Source organism: Thermobia domestica, chromosome 10 (genome assembly GCF_964235325.1).
Source record: "Thermobia domestica chromosome 10, izTheDome1.hap1.1, whole genome shotgun sequence".
Classification (NCBI taxonomy): domain Eukaryota; kingdom Metazoa; phylum Arthropoda; class Insecta; order Zygentoma; family Lepismatidae; genus Thermobia; species Thermobia domestica.
Window position 1 is genome coordinate 215,774,444 of NC_137463.1, and position 12,677 is coordinate 215,787,120.

The window sequence follows — 12,677 nt, forward strand, 5'->3', positions numbered from 1 at the left end:
TCATTAAAATTTGAGCTTCATTTACTGCACTATAAGAGACGCAGGCAGCTCTTCTTATGTTAACTTTTTAGATTCTTTATAGATCTCTTATGGAGCTTCATTTGTGTTAACTATGTATAAAATGAACTGGAAAATTGTGAGTAGTAACCGGGAAAAGACAGATAATTAATTGACTCTGATCAAATGAGAAGGAAATGTGACCTTATATATAGTCAGATTAGTGTCCCGGTTTTTCGTTTACAAAATGTGGCAACCCTACTTGGATCATTCCAAAGACACTGAAACTTTCTTAACTAAGCTCAAAGATACTGAAACTTCCCGAATTCACTCAAATATATATTGGAAGTTATTTAGGTCATTTAAAAGATACTGAAACTTCATTAAGTTATTCAGGATCTACTAAAAGTTTCTTAACTGATTCAAAAAATACTGAAACTCTCCTAACTCATTCAAGAGATACTGAAACTTTCTTAACTTATCTAACACGAGATAAAAAGCTTCTTTAATCCATTCAAAGGTATATTGGAATTTGTTTAGCTCATTTAAAAGATATTGAAACTTTTTAAAGTCATTCAAGATATACTGAATCTTTCTTAAGTCATTACTGAGATACTGGAAGTTTCTTAACTCATTCAAGAGATACTGAAATTTCCTTAACTCATTCAAAATATACTGAAACACATTCAAGAGATATTATCGAAATCCATTTTATAAGTCTATGAGCTTTAATATCAAAATTCCTCTCAAAGATGGATGACAAACCAAACATATTTTATGATAGCAGGTATGGTGTAGTGTAAATGAACGTCAATAAAGTAGAAACATTGCACTTTTAAACGAATATATTATTCTTCAATATTGCTTTATGATGGAATATTATTAGGAAAAAAAGAGAAGATGAACGGAAATCCCCAAAGAGAGGACTTGATAACATTATTATTACTTTTTTTTTGTTTGTTTAATTTCACTTTTCCCTTCTTTATAACATGTTAACTTCAAAGAATGAAAACACACACTGAACAGGTTTTACTTGTTCCTTGCTGTTGAACTAATTATTAGAACACTGCATCGGTTGGAAAACATATACACACCGCATACATAGACATACACATACGAACATGGATATACACACATGTGCTTGGAGAGAAACAAGACATAACAAGCTCTCTAAGTACGTGTGCAAATTCTCTTTCCTAATTTCCCGGTTGGTCCACCACAAATGGTGATGTGGTGGTGGAGAGGCAAAGCAGGATAGCTGCAGAAAACAGAGTTGTACAGTCAGGGCTATTGAATGTAACGAGACAAGTGAAGCTCTCTTAGAAAGAATGGGCCTTTTCCTTGAGAAAAGAAGCAGCATTTCACCAACCAACATATTTGTTATCTTCTGGGCTGGCACTGGCGGTGCCTGGTGAGTAATGGCTCTTCTCGTCTACAGGCAGACCAGAGCAACTGGCAAAGAAAATAATGAGGTACGTTCGAAGAGCAAAAGAGAATTATAGAATAGAGCTTTTCCACAAGGTTCTCTCTCTCTCATCGCATCGTAGTCTTGGCATAGAGAGAAATTAAAAAAAAAAAAAAAAAAAAAAATGCACCGAAACGAAGAAGAAGATAGAAGAATTTTCCCGCCCTCTGCAAATTCTTCTCGTAGTAATAGTCACGTCAAAGATTGCTCCATTAATTTTCTGCTAATCATCTAATCTAGTAATTACTTGGAACTATTCTTAATCGATAACTAGATAAATCACGTTTCTCTTCCATTTTTTACCTTCTTTCTTAAAGGCATGTGTCTTCTTTAAACAGCCCTGCAGTTGAAAACTATTTATGATTGAGGACACTTCCCATGTGGTAATGCTCTATGTATAAATCTCTTAAGAACAAAGAAGAGAAAGAAAAAAAGAAAAAGAAGAAAAAATTGCCCAATTAAGAGCTTTGGAATTTTCAAGATAACAGGCAGATAGGAACTTCTATGAAATTGTTTAATTAATTAAGTGAAGGAAATTTTGTTCACACAATAGTGCAAATATAGTTTTCTTATTAACACGTTATCATTTTTTTCATATTACACAATTTTTTGCTTCTCTTAAATTACCTAACTAGTATATCAAAATCTGTAATTTGTCATAATCAGGGACGCCCGCAGGATTTTTCAAGGAGGAGAGACAAAAGATTGATTCTAAGGGGGATGGGACAAAAGACTGACGTACAAGCACAGCCGTTAATGCACGCACACTTTGATGCATACGTGGACCATATATAATATAAAATCACAGTTATTTTCGCACATATTCGTATTAACTACAGTAAATAAACTATAGTTTTTATGCTATGGTATGCAAGTAAGCAAAGTAATATGTCTTGACAAATGCTTCCACAAACTAAGCACCCTTCGAAAATCAAGAGGAGCGGCCTTAGTCATAAGTTTCTTTTCTTATATTAAGAGTCTGACATACTGAAAATAATACAAAATTTACCATTTTTCTTTTGCTTGTTTTTCATAAATGAAAGGAGATAATGAAATGCAACTTACCACAATCATAGATAATGTTATTCTACAACAGAAAATATGAACCAGAAGAATTTTCAGTGTAGTCATCCATAGAAATTACAGTGTTACCAGAATAATATTTTCTCCCAAAATCTAAATTAAGGCAGAGAATGGAGGAACGAACTCAACTCCATTTGATTATATATCATGTTGTCTTGGAATCCTGTGAACTACTTTTTAAATAATAGTTGTATTTAGTTTGTAACAAAGAAAATATTTTAAACCTACATTTATTAAAATTAGATAATAATGTTATTTAAAAAGTAGTTCACTGGATATCAAAATGACATGATACGTAATCAAATGCAGTTGAGTTCGTTCCTCTAGTCTCTGCTCCAACTTAGATTTTGGGAACATGTTATTCTGGCAACCCTGTAATTTCTATGGATGAGTACACTGAAAATTCTTCTGGTTCATATTTTCTGTTGTAGAATAATATTATCTATGATTGTGGTAAGTTGCATTTCATTATCACCTTTCATTTATGAAAAACAAGCAAAAGAAAAATGGTAAATTTTGTATTATTTTTAGAATGTCAAGTCTAAACTTTCGAACAATCAAAGATGCCAACTGTTGAAAAATATTGAGGGGAATCAAAAAGAACTGAATTAATTCTTGATATTCCTCTATTTTCCATCTTAGACATGGGTTTTGTGAAGAATAAAACTTATTTTATTTACCTGTTGAAGTATCAGAGAAGTAACAGGGATATTTCTTAAAGCACTGGTTCGCAATCTGAGAGGCATGCACCCTGGGGGATGTGAAGAGCTAATCTAGGAGACGCGATCTACTAACAGAAATAAACTACATTCATATCTACAAAAAAATAAATATTATAACAAACAAGCATTAAATCGAATACCGTACAAAAACAAAATAACTTTTGAGTAAGGCAGTGATTCCTTTAAGAACAAAGCTGGCAAAAAAAAAAAAAAAAAAAAAAACTACACTGCAATGGTACGCACAAGTTTTGTTAAAAATAAACATAAATCTGTAAGGTTATTATTATTACAGTTGGACCACGATAACTCGAATCCCGAATGTTTAAAAATGACTACATCGATAATCGAATTTTAAAGGTTTCATAATCATATTTAAAAACCTCGGCAACTAGAACTTTAGTATTTGAGAACCTCTACGAGTCGTAGTTTACTTCTATAACTCGTATTTTTCTCGATGTGATCTCGATAACTCAAAGCTATAGCTCTATCCTTTTATGTAATTATCTTTATTGCTAATGTTATGAAATTGTGTTTTACTCATGTCTAGCATGTTATTTTTGCTAGTCATCTTATTTAATTTAAGGAAATTTCGCAACTTCGAGTTATAGAGGTTGGATGGATACAACTTCTAGTTATGGAGGTTGGATGGATACAACTTCTAGTTATGGAGGTTGGATGGATACAACTTCTACTTATAGAGGTTGGATGGATACAACTTCTAGTTATAGAGGTTGGATGGATACAACTTCGAGTTATAGAGGTTATATAGTCACTTTTCATGAGGGACGCGGAATTTTTATTGTGGCCACCTAGATAATTTGAAACTTAATTACTCGAAATACTCGATAACTCGAATTTTTATGTATTCCTTTCAGCTTCGAGTTATCGAGGCCTCACTGTTATTATTGAAGATTTTAGAATTCAATGCTGAATCTGAAATTGAGGGAGGGGGGCTTTGTCAATTTGGATGACTTACGGAATATTATGGTTGGGATTTAAAGAATCGTTTGTAACTGTATGGTTGTCGTCTAATGAGATGTGTGACTTGATATTTCTTTCTTTCTTTCTTTTTGCGCGTTGTAATAATGAATAAACAAATGTTCAGAAAAATGCTATTAGGTGAAATGAAAATAGGAAAACAGATATACCCACTTATTTACTAACTAAGAGTGGATGCTGACTTAAAATTCGTTGTCAACTTTATGTTTTGAAAATCATACTCAACTATATCACTAGAAACATGAACGCTAATATATTATGTGGGACGCTGGTGTTCAGTGGTAGATTTCTCATATCTGGTACGAACTGTTTCTGGTTCGATCCCAGGACATACGAGTTCTATGACAGCATTTTTTAATGGGGAATCTCTAATGCCTTCTCACGTTATCACTCTACAGATTCTTCTACCATCATTCATTCCATAATCATATGCCTCCTTTAAAGTAAAGGGTATAGTCATGGACCATCCGTGCTGCTAAGATATTGTATATACATACTTTTAAACAGAAATAGCGTATGCAAGCCCTTTCCACTGATTTAGTGTTTAATGCGTGAGCCTTTAATGCACGGATCAGGTGGGAGAGCCTTAAAAAATATGAACGTGTTAGGGTGGTTTAGATTCCATCATAAGCTGTAGGTCGATGTGTAATATAGCCCCAGTGTTATAAGGAACGCTAAACTTCAACGCAACAATAACGGTATGCATGCTATGAGTGACTCAGAAATATTGACGTTAATGGCATAAAGCCTGCCACTGCTTTATCTTAGGGACCAACACTGCCTTAATACTGTGACATTCTTCTCCATTCTTTATCTTAAAGTCCATCATTGTTTTAATATTTTAACATTTTTTTTTCTATTTTTTTTTAAAAATCCTAGGAACCACCGGTGCTTTTATATTTTCATATTCCTCTCCTTTATCTTTCAAATCATTATTTTCTAAAGTCAAAATATTGTTATTTAGGCCAGAAAGAGTTGTTACAATTTAAAGATAAGATTTCGGAGATTTGTTCTAAAGAATCACCTTTAAAGAAAAGAAAGACACCTGGACTAAAGCTCTGTATATTATATTATAAAGAGAAATTCTGGATGTCTTCAGTCCCGTTAATTATTTTTTCTTTAATAAAACGCTAAATTTGGGGAAATTATTCATTATGGATAGGCTACAAACAAACAAACAGATGGTCGGACACAACGAATATATAGTATGTAAGCATTTCATGTTTCACCACTAAACATTACTTAGTAATCCCCCAGTACCATGCTGCAACAATGCAGCACATAAAAGCAGGCACGTAGCCAGGATTTTGTGAAGGGGGGGGTCCGTGACATGAAATACTATGGTCATCACACCGGGGGCTCGATCATTCTAAACTATTTTACTGGAACATATAGTGGTTCGTTTAGCCAGGATTTCGTAACGGGGAGGGGGGAGGGGCGTGACATAAAACTCTGAAGGCCCAATCAATCTAAACTACTTTACTATCAACATATATTGGTTTGTTAGGACAATAAAATGAGGATATGTTGGTAAGTATTTTAATGAAGAACTACGAAGAAATCTCGAGTAAAATAATAAAAAAAAGTATTGAAAATGATTTTACAATATTTACGTTCTTCCTCTGTTCAATCAAATATAACAATTTTCCTTTCATTACGACCTCAACTATTACAAAAAATACATATTCACTATTATAAAAAGTACACTCATGTCCAAAATGATTGTCTCATATCTATGACTGTCTTCTTGTAAGAATATAATTTGATAATGATTTTGCAGGGTACTTTTAATACTGATAGCATGTGTATAATCGGGAAATGTATAGACTCTATTTGTGGTAAATTTCATAGGAAAAGAATTATAAATACGAAAATTAGAATGAGTAAAACGAAATGTTGCTAAATGGACAAGAAAGTTTTATTTTTGTTTTATTGTTTTAATTTTGTTTTATTGTTCTTATTTACTGCTCCTTTGACAAAATTTGCCACTTACATGTCTTTGCCGATTATACACATACTAACATTATAAGAAATACCGGGCGAATTCGTTATCAAATTATACTCCTACAACAACATATTTATAGATATGCGACAATAATTTTGGACATGAGTGTACAAACTCAATAATGTCGTAAAATATTTTACAATATCTGCGTTCCTTTCTCTGTTGAATCAAATGCTAACAGAACTTTCTTATAACATAAGTTGTTGTTTTTATTATTCCTTTCCTACTGTCTGTTCCAAATGACAGGTTAAAGAAGTAGTAGAAAATTGTTTTTGAAATAAATGCATGATACTGCAAGGATGCGATGACGAAAAATTATGATCAAAAATGTCCACGCTATTACACAACCGGCATTATGCTTTCAGAAGCTTGAAATCTCCCTGACTAGTAGCATAAATTCTAAGAATTGCGTAACTTCCAGACATTTCAAATTCCCTGGCTTTTCCAGGATATCCCACTCACCTCGCCACCATGTATTGCAAGTAATACAAATCTCCTCATAAGAAAGAGTAACCAAGGATATTTCCCCCCTTATTTTAAATATGTCGTCAAATTGAGTGTTTTTCGAAGGACCTACAGTAATAATGTACTTGATTATTTATTTGAACAAAAAGTTTGTTTGGACCTTTGCCAAAAAAAAAAAAAAAAAAAGTTCCGAATTTGGAAGCTGTACAGCATTGCGGAAACAACGCTTTTCTACTAGAACTGTTCCCACTCCCCACAGTCGAACGATGATGGATCACATGAAAATGAGCTTGCACGTCAAGGGTTCCTAGTTAATAATCATAAACGGATTGACAGATGTTAATTTGTTATCTCTGCGTGAGAATGCTTGTTCATTGCTATCATTAGAGCTTCATGATTAAGACAGAATACGCTACTATTTCCATCAGAGATTGTTCCACTTGAATACAGTACATTTCGGCAAAAGTAAAAACCTGTGCATTAACCAGCAGATGGCACAATTGTCAAATTCCACAATATTATTGGCATTTAATAATAATAATAATAATAATAATAATAATAATAATAATAATAATAATAATAAACAAAAGTCTCAAATATGAGGTATAGCAATCAATACATCTTCTTGAGATAAAGAAAAAAGTATGCATAAGTGTAAAATCCGATGTGTAATTTTGAGAAATGGAAAAATATGAGTTAATTTGAACCAAGGACTTGTCTCCAAATTACTCTGCATTCTATTACTATCGTAATTTAGGCTTATAGCCTACTTTCTTCATAATCGCTCATCTTTCATATAAATTAATCAGGCCCATCACTTCGTTCTACAGGCCTGAGTTCCTCAAGGTTCTGTTTTGTCACACTATCATACAAACTATATGTTGCTGATATGCCAACACCATAAGCACCAATTTATGTACTTCAGTATGCTGATGATACGGCATATCTCACTTTATGCTCCTCAGTGGATCGAATAAACGAAGCATGACAGCCAACAATTGATAAACTCGTCAGGGCTCAGGTGTCATAGCTTAAGAACAAAGTGTTAGATATAGCTAGATATTATATATATATTGAATATTGTATATATGCATATGGAATTTCTCCCGGTTTTCAGTTTCTGATTTGTCATTTTGCATTTCTAGAAGACCTCATGAAATCTCCTTCTATTCTTCAAGACTAACTTTGCCTCTGTTCCACACTATCTTCGGTTCGATTCCAGGCTATGTGAGCTTCTGAAGGTCAGCATCATGTGCGTGTGTTTTCTCACAGTTTGCCATATTCTCATTCTACCGATTTTTCCATGATCATTCACTTTCAATAATCATGTCTCTTTTAGCCTAAAAGACACATTTATAGGATGTACACTGAGAAAAAACATCCGAACACCCTGTAAACTGGAACTTTTAGAGATTCAACGTTTTCAGAACAAAATAGACATTTTGGACCAAAAATTTACTCCGTCACTCAGTTCTGTATCATGAGGTCGCTCTAAGCGTCATCAACCCTTATTTCAATGTATGAGGGCAAGTGAGAGTCAGATGTTATACTATTTTTGGGGGGTAAGAGCGAAAGTAACAATAATCTTGAGGATGAGAGCGAATTAGGACGAAGGTGTCGGAATAATTTGAGAATGATAAACAAAATAATGAACAAATCATCATAGGTATTACTTTCAAGTATACGTATTACGTTTTGCGTAAAGATAAAGAATAAATAACTATATTGATGTCTTTCTGAGAGCACGTGCTGCCAGAAAATGGTATCATACCTTGTGAATTCGTTTTTAAGATTTTGACCAAAATCCAATTTGGAGCCTTTCAAGATGACCGACGAAGTCCTCATATGAGCTGCTATAAGAGGGGAGAGCACGACGACTCAGTGGTACAGTGCTCACCTCTGGTGCGAGATATCTTCGGTTCGATTCCAGGCTATGTGAGCTTCTGAAGGTCAGCATCATGTGCGTGTGTTTTCTCACAGTTGGCCATATTCTCATTCTACCGATTTTTCCATGATCATTCACTTTCAATAATCATGTCTCTTTTAGCCTAAAAGACACATTTATAGGATGTACACTGAGAAAAAATCGTATGTGGCATACATAAAAACGTAGGTTACATGTATAAATCCTGTAGTTTTTGGACTTAACGTACAGCAAACGTATAACTGAAAAAATGTATCTAAAAATACGTAATTTCCGTGTAAGTGTTCCGAATAAGTGTACTTCCTGTGCGAACGAAAAAACTGTGTACAGGCGGTCAGGATCTCACGTACAGATGTAACATATAGCTGACGTATGTAACATACGTATACGCATGTAATATCCAAAAGACTGTTAGATGTCAGACATCCTGCAACAGCATGAAATAACATCTAAAGGCAGAACATATGTAGCATATGGATAACGTATGCCCCGTACTGATTTCTGTAGTAAACATAAGGATACTGTATATTTGTACAATATACCGCTGTCCGGATAACGGATTTTTCTCAGTGTAAAACTGCTATATTTATTCCCTCTCGCTCATCGTATTCATAGGCTTTGATTTCACATTTTCTTCAAAGTTCCAATTTTATTTGAGTGTTTCCACACTTTTGAATCACCCTGTACAATTCAATATATGGAAAGCATGCACATATTAAAACATAATAATAATAAGCGGTTTCATGAAGATATTTAGAAAACAATGTAATCCCTTAATTTATTTCCTAACGCAGATAAAGGATGTCCTCTGTATTAAAGAGAAAATCAAAGGTCTTTCAACTCTAATCTCATCCTAGGACTTTCTGAACACTGGAAACGTTGCCAAGATGTTTCAACAACTTACAATAACAGTATCATCAACTACCTATATACGAAAAAAGAAAAAAAAAACTCACCTTCATACCTAGTCATGTAGGCACGTATTACAACAACATCGAACCATGTACTTAAACGTTCCGTAATACCAAAATTGCCTCTGTAAGAATTAGGTCCTCTGCTGTACACCAGCTTTAGGAGTTCTTAAGTGGAATATGTTGGCTCACAAAGCCAGAAGCAAAAAACCAGGAATAAAATCATATGTCTTTGTCATGTCATTATACATAATTGATGGTTTCTAAATTCAGACGTTATCCCGCAAAGAATATTGTGGGCTAACGTATAATTTGTAAGAAGATTCCATGACCGATACAGGATTAAATCTTCCTCGTATTCGGTGTTTGTTTTTGGGTACAAAACAACAAGATGATGAAAAACTAGCCTAAGCAAGTGACTGAAGAACTTGTGCTCAGATCAGGTGGTGCTGGTATCTGTTGTCTACATGGGCGGGGATGATCAGTAGCTCCTCCCCTTATCTTATACAGTACGCTCATACTTTTATATTATTTGCAGGATGCACAGGTAATTTATGTGGATCTCAGACACTTTGGAGAGCACACTATATAGAACTGATCTACAGATTAAGAAACATTGAACTCCATATGTACGACCGTGCAGATACAAGACAAATTAGTCTAGTGATTCGATTTGTATTGGAAGACTTCTGGGCATTAAATATGTTTAATTATAATATAAATCAATAGTATTATAATGAACTAGGTTCATTCTGATCCGTTCTTGCCTGTGAAAAAGCAGATACCAGATAAATATTCATGTATCCATAAAGGGGATGTTTTGCTAGAATTAAACTTGTTAGGTCTTCTGTTGGCTAAGGGTAGCCAGGATTGGAAATTGGCAAAAATAAAGTTGAAACTTTCGTCGGCCTAACGTAGTTTAAAGTGTACTTTGGCCAACTAACAATTTGCAACAATTTTTCCAAGAGTTTATGTTGGCCAACCAACAATTTGCCATTATTTACCCAATAATTTATGTTGGCCAACCAATAATTTGTCATAATTTATCCAATAGTTTATGTTGGCTAAGCAACAATTCGGCATCATTTATTCAACAGTTTATGTTGGGTAAGCAACAATTTACCATTATTTATCCAACAATTTATGTTGGCTAGCCAACAATTTACAATTATTTATCCAATAGTTTATGTTGGCTAACCAACAATTTACCATCATTTATATAACAGTTTATGTTGGCTAACGAACAATTTGGCATCATTTATCCAACAGTTTATGTTGGTCAACCAACAAATATTACGAATGTTGTAACAAACAGGCGTTAAGTAATATACTGTGTAAACACAAAACAAGTATTGAGTAAGAACTATGATTCCAAGAACAAAGCTGGCAATAATAATAATAATAATAATAATAATAATAATAATAATAATAATAATAATAATAATAATAATGGAGTACAATAGTATGTAAAATTTTCCTGGAAATTAATATAAATAGGTATTATTATTATTATTATTATTATTATTATTATTATTATTATTATTATTATTATTATTATTATTATTATTATTAAAGATTTTTGGAATACAACGATGCATCTGAAATCGCAAAAGGAATCAAAAACGAACCGAAAGGTGGGAGGAGAGCGTGAAGTATACAGGATTCACGAAGGGGACGCCAGGGAAACAAGTTTGGAAACTATTCCTTTAAATATATACCTAAATTTGTACGACAGCAATTTTATTATATTATTCATGCAAATTATACACTGTACATTAACGTAAGGAACCTACCGCAACAACTAATGTGGTAAGCTATGAGGAGATTTCCCATGCGATTTGGTCTGTTTAATAATGCAAAAGTTGGAAATGAGTTTCTCTTCAGGGCCCAAAGTAATTTTTAACTAACCTTGACCTACAGTCTTTCAGCAACGACATGTATTTGGAAGTAAATACGTTTGATTTAAGAGTAGCAAATCTGTCTTAAAACTTTACCCGTGAATACACCACACTAAAAAGAAAATGCTGCATTGCTTTCCTTCTGTGAAGCAAAGTGATATATTTTGGAGTGAAATACAGGACTATTCTAAATGATTCATCGTATTTTAATGAATTTCATTTTTTTTTTTTTTAAGTAAAGTGAAATATCCTGTAATGGAGACCTATTAACTACGGACATATGGACACAGATTGTCTTCTTTTCCCGCAGCGCACTAGTAAGCTTTTCATGACGGATAGGAATTTGTTCTCAATTGATGCGTATTGTGATGTATGGTAGAGACCAGGGCGCAAAATTTCCGGTCGTCAGGTCACCATTGGCGACTATAAATTTAGAGCTGGCGACCAGAGTTCAGTACAAATAGTTTCTGTCTAAACTCACAGGGCTGCGCAGTTTCTGTTTCGCACGAAAATAATTGTCATTGAGTGAGAGAAAACATAGAATGTGAAATCTTCACAACGGACACGAAGAGCGTTACGCAAACGTGAAGTCTTAAGGTAAGATATATTTTAATATGTACATGAATTATCCAATTCAAAATTGATTATCCTGAATCTAAATGTCTGGTTTTGAAACTTTATGCCCTGATATAATATCTTTCTTTTTCAAACCAAAGGATGTGAAAGGAAGGGGGGACTCTCATAATTAGTAAATGAGAGAAAATGGTGACTATCATTTTTGGATTGACGAGTGCGTCTGACTTTGAAATTTTGCGCCCTGGTAGAGACGGTACATGGGTTTTTCTTTTTCTCTCACCTTTTATTATCAAAAGTTCTATAAAGTTCTTTGTACACTGTGCTACAAATAAATAGGTATCTTGAAATGATAGGCCTGAGTTTGGACCTCCTGTCTGTAGAAGCACGGAGGTCTTTGAGGTTGATCTTTAGGAACCTCCTACACGGAGCAGCGAGGAGGAATGTTGGTGTCTCTTGTCCAGTGCAGCGCGGAGACGAAAGGAACCTCCTGCTCGTAATAGCGCGGAGGTGGGTTGATGTCTCCTACCCAGTGTAGCGCAAAGACGAGAGGAACCTCCTGCCCGTAGCACACAGATAGATATGTTTTGTATCCCAGACGGACACATAGACATTTATATTTTGTTTCTTAGACG

At 34.0% G+C, this 12,677-nt stretch overlaps 1 protein-coding gene across 2 annotated transcripts in view; it reads right to left on the minus strand.

Moving 5' to 3' along the window:
- The window catches only part of LOC145662988 (monocarboxylate transporter 12-like), an 881,834-nt gene that overhangs the window by 144,315 nt on the left and 724,842 nt on the right, over window positions 1-12,677 (minus strand). The gene's annotated exons all lie outside the window — the stretch shown is intronic.